We start from the raw sequence: 11,062 nt of genomic DNA, 5'->3' as shown, positions 1-11,062 counted from the left end.
GAGAAAAGTCCTTAGGATACATGCCTAGGAGTGCTATAGCTAGATCATATGGTAAATATATTTTTATTATTTTTTTATTTTTATATTTTTTGTTTTTGTTTTTCAAGGTAGAGTCTCATTCTAGTCCAGGCTGACCTGGAATTCACAATGTGGTCTCAGGGTGGCCATGAACTCACTGCAATCCTCCTACCTCTGTCTACCAAGCACTGGGATTAAAAGTGTACACCACCAAACCCAGCTGTAAATCTATTTTTAGCTGCTTCAAAAACCTCTACAGACTACATTCCCACCAACAGTGTAGAAGGGTTCCCCTTTTCCTATATCCTTGCCAACATTTATTGTCATTTGTTTTTTTGATGATGGCCATACTGACAGGAGTGAGATGGAATCTCAAAGTAGTTTTAATTTGCATTTCTCTGGTGGCTAAGGATGTAGAACACTTTTTTGATGTTTTTTAAATTTTTTTCAAATTTTTATGAACAACTTCCATGATTATAAAAAATATCCCATGGTAATACCCTCCCTCCCCCCACTTTACCCTTTTAAACTCCATTCTCCATCATAACCCCTCCCCATCTCAATCAGTCTCTCTTTTATTTGGATGTCATGATCTTTTCCTCCTCTTATGATGGTCTTGTGTAGGTAGTGTCAGGCACTGTGAGGTCATGGATATCCAGGCCATTTTGTGTCAGGGGGAGCACATTGTAAGGAGTCCTACCCTTCCTTTGGCTCTTACATTCTTTCTGCCACCTCTTCTGCATTAGACCCTGAGCCTTTGAAGGTGTGATAGAGATATTACAGTACTGAGCACTCCAGTCATTTCTTCTCAGCACCATGTTGCCTTCTAAGTCATCCCAAGGTCACTACCATCTGAAAAGAGAAGATTCTCTACCAAAAGTGAGAGTAGCATTAATATAAGGGTATGAACATTAAGACAAGTGCTTACTGGGCAGTTTGATAAGCATAGCATATGCATTTAGCCAGACAGCAGTAGATGTTACACCCCTAGGGCTCATGACTACACCTATTTTAAGTTTTCAGTATCAGGGATGTATTCCCTCCCATGGAGTGGGCCTCCAGTCCAATTAGAGGGCAGTTGGTTTACATCATGACAGATGTGCCACTTTTTCACCCATTGGCTCATTTGGCCTGGCTGGCCAATTATAAGGCTTGCAGTGTCCACTGTTGAGTATCTTCACTGGTGATTTCTCTTTCTCCCATTGAACTTCATGTAGAATGGCTTCTTCCAGCTTTCTGTCAGCTGGTCTACATGGAAGAAGTTATCAGCTCAGTTCCAGCAGGATTTCTCAGTGGCCTTGCAGCCCAAGTACATGGAGTCTTCTGTTATAGGGTCTTACCATTGATTCCTGGTGGGAAACCAAGGGCCTTGGCAATGGCCTTTAATGTTTTAGGGGCATCAGGGACCTCCCTAGCCAACAACTCACTGGAAGGTATCCCATCCCTGGCACTGAACATTTTCTAGCAACAATCTATGGCTCCTGAGTGTTCCATTGTCCAGAAAAGTAGGATTCCATATGATTTATTTATATACTCTTAGATTTTGATTAGCCCTCCCTCCACCTTTCCTTTACTCAGTCTCTTCCCCTGATCTCATTTTGGGCCTTTTCACCTCCATTAATCTATTCTTCTACTTACTATACAATACCATCCTATTAAGTACCCCCCTCCCTTCCTTGCTCTTCTTTTTATATTGCTTTTCTAGCTTACTGGCCTCTGCTACTGAGTTTTTCCCTCTCACGCAGAAGCCCAGTCATCTGTAGCTAGGATCCACATATGAGAGAAAACATGCAATGCTTGGCTTTTTGGGTCATGGCTCATTTATTTATTTATTTGAGAGCGACAGATACAAAGAGAAAGACAGATAGAGGGAGAGAGAGAGAATGGGCGCGCCAGGGCTTCCAGCCTCTGCAAACGAACTCCAGACGCGTGCGCCCCCTTGTGCATCTGGCTAACGTGGGACCTGGGGAACCGAGCCTCGAACCGGGGTCCTTAGGCTTCACAGGCAAGCGCTTAACTGCTAAGCCATCTCTCCAGCCCAATGGCTCATTTTTTGATTGGGTTGTTTGATTTTTTTTTTTTGAGGTCTTTGTATAGTCTGGATATTAATCCTCTGTTATATGTATAGCTGGCAAAGATTTTCTCCCATTCTGTAGGTTGTCTCTGCTCTATTCAGTGTCCTTTGCTGTAATTTCATGAGATCCCAGTGGTTGATTCATGGTTTTATTCCTGAGCAATTGGGGTTGTATTCAGAAAGTCATTGCCTATGCCAATAGGTTGAAGGGTTTCCCTATTTTTTTCTCTAGCAGTTTCAGCATTTCAGGTCTGATATTCAGGTCCCTGATAAATTTGGACTTGATTCTTGTGCATGGATAAAGACAAGGATCTATTTTCATCCTTCTATATAGTTTTCCCAGCACCACTTGTTGAAGAGGCTGTCTTTTCTCCAATGAATATTTTTGGTGTTTTTGTTGAAAATCAGATGGCTGTAGCTGCCTGGAATAACATCTGGGTCCTCTATTCTGTTCCATTGGTCTACATGTCTGTCTTTGTGCTAGTACCATGCTGTTTTTGTTAGTATGGCTTTGTAATATACCTGAAAATCAGGTATGGTGATACAACCAGCCTTATTTTTGTTGCTCAAAATTGTTTTGACTATTCGAGGTTTTTTTTGTGTGTGTGTGCTTCCAAATGAATTTTAGCATTGTTTTTTTCTATGTTGATGAAGAATGCTATTGGAATTTTGATAAAGATTGCATTAAACATGTAGATTGCTTTTGGTAATATTGACATTTTCACAATATTGATTCTTCCATTCCAAGAACAAGGGACGTCTTTCCATTTCCTAATGTATTCTGCAATTTCTCAGTGGAGTATTTTAAAGTTCTCATTGTAAAGATCCTTTACTTCCTTGGTTAGGTTTATTCCAAGGTATTTTATTTATTTATTTATTTTTGAGGCAATTGTGAATGGGAGAGATTCCCTGATTTCAACCTCTGCATGTTTGTTGTTAGCATATAGGAAAGCTACTGATTTCTGTGTATTTATTTTGTTTCCTGCTACATTGCTACAAGTTTGTATCAGCTCTAACAGTTTGATGATAGAGTTTTTAGGGTACTTTATATATATCATATGCAAATAATGATAATTTGATAATCTTCCTTTCCAATTTCTATCCCTTTAATGACTGTTGTATTGCTTTGGCTAGGACTTCCAATACTATATTAAATAAAAATGAGGACAGTGGACACCCTTGTCATGTTCCTGATTTTAGTGGAAAAGCTTCAAGTTTTATCCCATTTACTATTATGTTGGCTGTAAGTTTGTCATAAATAGCTTTTATTATGTTAAGATATGCTCCTTCTATCCTCCATCTCTGTAGGACTTTAACCATGAAAGGATGTTAGATTTTGTCAAATGCCTTTTCTGCATCTATTGAGATGTTCGTGTCATTTTTGTCCTTCAGTCCATTTATACAGTGTATTACGTTTATCATTTTGTGTATGTTGAACCATCCCTGCATTTCTGGGATAAAGCCTACTTGGTTGGGGTGAATGATCTTTCTGATATATTCTTTTTTTAAATTTTTTTGTTTATTTTTATTTATTTATTTGACAGTAACAGACAGAGAGAGAAAGAGGCAGAGAGTGAGAGAGAGAGAATGGGCATGGCAGGGCTTCCAGCCACTGCAAACGAACTCCAAACACGTGCACCCCCTTGTGTATCTGGCTAATGTGGTTCCTGGGGAATCGAGCCTCAAACCGGGGTCCTTAGGCTTCACAGGCAAGCGCTTAACCGCTAAGCCATCTCTCCAGCCCCTGATATATTTTTGTATTCTGTTTGTTAATATTTTGTACAGAATTTTTACATCTATGTTCATGAAAGAGATTGGTCTGTAAATTTCTTTTTGTCCTGTCTTTGTCTAGTTTTGGTATCAGGTGATACTGGCTTCATAGAAGGATTTCAGTAGTATTCCTTCCTTTTCTATTTTATGGAAAAGTTTGAGAAGCATTGGTGTTAGTTCTTTCATGAAGGTCTAGTAAAATTCACTAGTGAATCCATCTGGGCCTGGACTTTTTAGTTGGGAGATTTTTTTTTATAACTGCCTGGATCTCTGTACTTGTTATAGGTCTATTTAAATGCTTTATCTCATCTTTATTTAATTTTTTTTTTGAGGTAGAGTCTTTCATCTTCATTTGATTTTGGTAGGTTAAATAAATCTAGGAAATCATCCATTTCTTTTATATTTTCTAACTTAGTAGAGTCTTAAAGTATGTCCTTATGATTTTCTGAATTTCTTTGGTATTTGTTATAATGGTGCCTTTTTATCTCTAATTTTGTTAATTTGTGTCTCTTCTCTCTTTCTTTTGATCAGATTGGATGAGGGTTTATCAATCTTGTTTACCCTTTCAAAGAACCAACTCTTTGTTTCATTGATTCTTTGTATTTTGGGAGGGGGGTATATTTCATTGATTTCTGCCCCAAACTTTCTTCTTTCTTCCTGTCTACTGATTCTTGGTTTGCCTGTTGTTCTTTTTCTAAGGCCTTAAGGTGAAACATTAAGTTGTTTACTTGTGACATTTCTAAATTTTTAATGTAAGCACTTAAAACTATACATTTTCCTCTTAGGACTTCCTTGATTGTGTCCCAAAAGTTTTGGTATATTGTATTCTTGTTATCATTGGATTTTATAAATTTTTCTTTTTTTAAAATTCTAAAATTTTTTAAAATAATTTCTCTCTTCTTGTTGTTGTTCATTTATTTATTTATTTATTTATTTGAGAGCAACAGATATAGGGAGAAAGACAGATAGAGGGGGAGAGAGAGAATGGGCGTGCCAGGGCTTCCAGCCACTGCAAACGAACTCCAGACATGTGCGCCCCTTGTGCATCTGGCTAACGTGGGACCTGGGGAACCGAGCCTTGAACCGGGGTCCTTAGGCTTCACAGGCAAGCACTTAACCGCTAAGCCATCTCTCCAGCCCCTAAAAATTTTTTATTTCCTATTTGATTTCTTCAGTTACCCAATCATCATTCATTAGTGTTTAGTCTCCATGATTATAATCATTCAGCAATAGGGTTAGCCTCCATGAGTTGTGTATGCTCTGTAGTTTTCCTTGTTGCTGATTTGTAGTTTAATCTCATTGTGATCAGATAGAGTACAAGGAATTATTTCTGTTTTCCTGTATTTGTTATGATTTGCTTTGTGTACTAATATATGGCCTATTTTAGAGACTATTCCATATGATACTGAGAAAAATGTATAGTCTGTAGCATTTGGATGGGATGTTCTGTAGATATCTGTTAAGTCCCTTTGTTCTATGACATCATGTCATCCAGATGTCTGTTTATTTTTTGACAGGATGCTTTGTCAATAGATGAGAGTGAGGTACTGAAGTCATCCACTATAATTGTGCTTGGTGTTATCTGTGACCTTAAATGTAATAGTGCTTGTTTGATGAAATTGGGAGATCCCATGTTAGATGCATATATATTTAGAATTATAATGTCTTCCTGTTGAATTTTTCCTTTAATCAATATAAAGTTACCTTCCTTATCTTTCCTCATTAATGTTGGTTTGAAGTCTATCCTGTCAAATATTGGGATAACAACACCTGCTTGTTTTCTAGGCCCATTTGCTTACAATACTATTTTCATCCTTTCACCCTAAGATAGTGTCTGTCTTTCATGGAGAGATGAGTTTTTTGGAGACAACAAACAGAAGGATTCTGCCTTTTAATCCAATCTGAAAGCCTGTGTCTTTTGATTGGGGCATTGAGGTCATTGACATTAAGAGCTATTATTGGAGCTGGGCGTGGAGGCACACGCCTTGTGGTTTTTCATGCCCAGCACTCGTGAGGCAGAGGTAGGAAGATTGCCGTGAGTTTGAAGCCACCCTGAGATTACATAATGAATTCCAGGTCAACCTGGGCTAGAATGAGACACTACCTCGGAAAACCTAAAAAAAAAAAAAAAAAAAAAAAAAGAGTTATTATTGGGCTGGAGAGATGGCTTGGTGGTTAAGGCACTTGCCTGTGAATCCTAAGGACCCAGGTTTGGTTCTCCAGGTCCCACATAAGCCAAATGCACATGATGGCGTGTGTGTCTGTAGTTCATTTGCAGTGGCTAGAAGCCCTGGTGCACACATTCACTCTCACTCTCTCACGCACACACTCTTTCTGTCTCCCTCTCTCTAATAAAAAAAAAAAAATAAAGGGATTTTATTTCTGGGTATGGTGGCACTGCTTTTAATTCCAGCACTCAGGAGGCAGAGTTGGGAGAATCGCTGTGAGTTCAAAGACACCCTGAGACTACATAGTGAATTTCAGGTCTGCCTGGGCTACAGTGAGACTCTACCTTAAAAAACCAAAAAAAAAAAAAAAAAAAAAAGTTATTATTGAAAGGTATATATTTGTACACGCCATTCTTTGTGTTTTGTAGTGCTTCCTTTTTTTTCTCTTTACTCTCTTGTATTTAGTGTTTTTAAAGTATGATTTATTTTTCCCTGTTTCCTCATGTGTGTGCTTTCCTTTCTCTTCAGCGTACAGGATTCCTTCAAGCATTTTCTGTAGAGCTGGCTTAGTTGTCACATATTCCTTTAGCCTGTTTTTGTTGTAGAATGTCCTTATTTCTCCATCAATTTGGTTGGATAGCTCTGCTGGGTAATATTCTCAGTTGACAGTTGTTGTCTTTCAGAATTGGAATATATCATTCTAAGCCCTTCTGACTTTTAAAGTTTGTGTTGTGTAATCTGTGGCTTGCCTTTATAAGTGATTTGTTTTTTGTTGTTATTATTGTTGCTTTGGTTTTATGAGGTATGGTTTCACTCTAGCTCAAGCTGGTCTGGGATTTACTATGCAATCTCAGGGTAGCCTTGAACTCACAGTGATCCTATCTCTGCCTCCCAAGTGCTGGATTTAAGACGTGTACCACCACACCCAGCAGTGACTTGCGTTTTCTCTCTAACTGCTTTTAACATATTTTCTTTGAATTGTATGTTTGGTATTTTAATTATAACATGGCAAAGAGAGGTTCTTTCCAGGTTTGGTCTGTTTGTTATTCTAAAGGCTTCCTGTATCTGCACTGGCATTTCTTTCGCAATTTGGAGGAAGTTTTCTTTTATGATTTTGTTTAAAATGCCTGCTATGCCTTTGGAGTGAAATTCTCCTTCTATTAATGTTTGATCTCTTCATAGTGTCCCAAATATCTTGAAAATCCCATTCATTCCTTCCTATTAGCTTGTCTTTTTTGTTATTGGACTGTATTAGATCTGCCACCTGGTCTTCTAGTTTAGATATTCTGTTCTTTCCTTCATCCATTCTATTGGGGAGACTTTCTATAGAGTTTTTTATTTGACTTACTGTGTTTTTCATTGCTAGTATTTCTGACTGTTTTTCTTTGTTATTTCTAGTTCCTTATTCATGTTTTATGTTGACCTCCTTATTTCATTAAATTGGTTTCCTTGTCTTCTTTGATTCCTTTGAATTCCTCTTTGGTTTCTTTGAGCATAATCAGTTTTTTGAAATCTTTCTCAGGTATTTCCTCTAAATCTTTCTTACTGGTGGTCATTTCTGATGGATTTATAATTTTTGGTGAAATTATATTGTCTTGATATTTTGTGTTTCATGTATTATAATGTAGAGATCTTTGCATCTTGGATTAATTTGCTTCTTGGGTTTTCTAATTACCTTCAGTATTCCTAGATGTATCGTCAATCAGATGTTTTATATCTTTGGAATAGGACCTTAAGGTGCTAGGTGTGGCTCTTAAAAGACTCTCAGTGTAACCACAAAAGTGACCCAAGGTATTGGGTTGGCCTACTATGCAAGTATTCTAGTAGGCTTGGTGGAACAAAATACAGGCATTTTTTTCCCTCAATTTTTATTAACATTTTCCATGATTATAAAAAGTATCCCATGGTAATACCCTCCCTCCCCCCAGACTTTCCCCTTTGAAATTCCATTCTCCATCATATCCCCTCCCCATCTCAATCAGTCTCTCTTTTATTTGGATGTCATGGTCTTTCCCTCCTCTTATGATGGTCTGGTGTAGGTAGTATCAGGCACTATGAGGTCATGGATATCCAGGCCATTTTATGTCTGGAGGGAGCATGTTGTAAGGAGTCCTACCCTTCCTTTGGCTCTTACATTCTTTCTGCCACCTCTTCTGCATTAGACCCTGAGCCTTGGAAGGTGTGATCGAGATGTTACTCAGTACTCCAGTCACTTCTTTCCAGCACTATGATACCTTCTGAGTCATTCCAAAGTCACTGCCATCTGAAAAGAGAAGATTCTCTACCAAAAGTGAGAGTAGCATTAATATAAGGGTATAAATATTAAGAGAAGTGCTTATTGGGCAGTTTGATAAGCATAGTATATACATTTTTCCAGACATCAGCAGATGTTACACCCCTAGGGCTCATGACTACCTCTGTTTTAAGTTTTCAGTATCAGGGATGTATTTCCCCCCATGGAACAGGCCTCCAGTCCAATTGGAGGGCAGTTTGTTTCCACCAGGACAGACATGCCACTATTGCACCCATTGGCTCATTTGGCCTGGCTGGCCAATTATAAGGCTTGCAGTGTCCACTGTTGAGTATCTTCACTGGTGATTTTGCTTTCTCCCATTGAACTACATGTAGAATGGCTTCTTCCAGCTTTCTGTCAGCTGGTCTACATGGAGGAGGTTATTAGCTCAGTTCCAGCAGGATTTCTCAGTGGCCTTGCAGCCCATGTATGTGGAATCTTCAGTAATAGGATCTTACCATCTATTCCTGGTGGGAAACTAAGGGTCTTGGCAATGGCCCATAATGTTTTCAGGAACCTCACTGGCCAACAAGTAATTGGAGGTATCCCATCAGAGGTATATTCTAAAATTTAACTTAACAATATACATATTCAATGAAAACCAGCACAGAAAATGTATGCAAGAGTAGGTATTAAAACAAACAGATCCTCTGACAAAGTCAAAGTCCCTAAGGATGTGTGTTGCCCCACATCCTTAATCCTTTCAACTTGGAAGCTGAGATTTCTATTTTGTAGAGGGCTCCAAGGTCAGCTTGTGACTGAGACCCTGACCCAATGAATGACAGAAGAGGAGACAAAGGCACTATAAATCAGGAAGCAACCAATGACAAGCCCAAAATACAGCTTATTTAAGAATGACAAATCCATTAGGTTGGTATTGTATATATGTAAGTAGAATGATTGAGATGGTGAGGTAATATGATGGAGAATGGAATTTCAAAGGGGAAAGTGCGGGGAGGAGGGTATTACCATGGGATATTTTTTATAATCATGGAAAATGTTAATAAAAATTGTGAAAAGATAAAAAATTAAATTAAAGTAAAGTAAAAAAAAAAAACTGTGACCAAGACCAAAAAAAAAAGAAAGAAAGAAAAAAGAAAAAAGAATGACAAATCCGACCATCCATCAGGTTTAACACATAATTTACCCTGACATGGAAGGTGCAATTAGCACTTCCAATGGAAGCCTATATACCAGGCTTATTTGGTGGGTACTGACATGGTATAATCCCAGTTACCTTTTTTTTTTTTTTTTTAAATTTTTATTTATTTATTTGAGAGCGACAGACACAGAGAGAAAGACAGAGAGTGGGAGAGAGAGAGAATGGGCGCGCCAGGGCTTCCAGCCTCTGCAAACGAACTCCAGACACGTGCGCCCCCTTGTGCATCTGGCTAACGTGGGACCTGGGGAACCGAGCCTCGAACCGGGGTCCTTAGGCTTCACAGGCAAGCGCTTAACCGCTAAGCCATCTCTCCAGCCCCCAGTTACCTTTTGGGGTGGTTTTGGTCTCAATTATGCTGTGTGCCCACTTGGGTCCCTCTTTGTTGCACTGTGGTCTCAGGTAGGCTGACTGGGTTGGTGGGTCACTGCTCTGACTGCCTTTGCTGGGTGCTGTGTAGGTGAGCTCCCTTCCTCAGGTCTTTGGTGCTTGCACTGGTGGCCGGGGCGGGGGTGGGGGGTGGGGAGGCTGTGGATCGTGGCTGAAGTTGTCCAACTGTCCTCATGATCCTTTTCCTCATAAACTTCTCCGCTGGTCCCTGCCATCCTCCCTTCATATTTCTTGAGTTTGTGAGGAGGCTGGTGTGAGTGGGAAGTCCCCTCACCTGCTGTTCCTGTGTCTCAGGCAGAGCCTGGCAGCTGGTGCCACTGCTGCTAAAGCCGCTTCTAGATACTCTGGATCTCCCCTACTGCTCTGCTGTGGTTGATTCCTTCTTATACAGTGGGGTTTTTGTTTTTGTTTTCTTTTTCTCCCTTAGGTTGTTTTGGCATGGTTCCTATGCCACCATCTTAACTGGAAGTTCTCCTCAAGTATCTAAAAAGATATCTTAACACCAGAATTTCACCAACAGTTTGTCTTGGCTCAATCCATCTTCCTGGTTTTCAAATACTTGGCCTTCTACTTTGGTGGCTGTTGGATTAATTATCTGTACTTTGTTCTTTGTACTCTTTTTTTAAGTTTATTCAATTTTTTTTATTTATTCATATGAGAGAGACAGAGAGAGAAAGAGGAAGATAGGTAGATAGAGAGAGAGAGAGCAAGGGAGGGAGGGAGGAAGGGCGCGCCAGGGCCTCCAGCAAATGAACTCCAGATGCATGTGCCCCTTGTGCATCTGGATAACGTGGGTCCTGGAGAATTGAGCCTCAAACCGGGGTCCTTAGTCTTCACAGACAAGCACTTAGCTGCAAAGCCATCTCTCCAGCCCTGTTCTTTGTACTTTTGGAGGGATCAACCTAAAAATACTTACTCTTCAGCAACAACAATATGTCTGGTTCATCATATGTCTTTTTTTTTTTTTTTTGAGGGGGCGGTGAGGTAAAGTTTTGCTCTAGCCCAAGCCTACCTGGCATTCATCATGTAATCTCAGGGTAGCCTCAAAGTAATGGCAATCCTCCTACCTCTGCCTCCTGAGTGGGCTGGGCATAAAGGCGTGTGCCACCATGCCAGGCTAGATAGCTGTTGAAAGAAAAAAGAAAAGGGGAGATGTGGAGATCAAACTAAACCAGGGAGATGTGGACATC

This window comes from Jaculus jaculus, chromosome 15, assembly GCF_020740685.1.
Source record: "Jaculus jaculus isolate mJacJac1 chromosome 15, mJacJac1.mat.Y.cur, whole genome shotgun sequence".
NCBI classification, from domain to species: domain Eukaryota; kingdom Metazoa; phylum Chordata; class Mammalia; order Rodentia; family Dipodidae; genus Jaculus; species Jaculus jaculus.
This window is presented reverse-complemented; position numbering follows the sequence as displayed.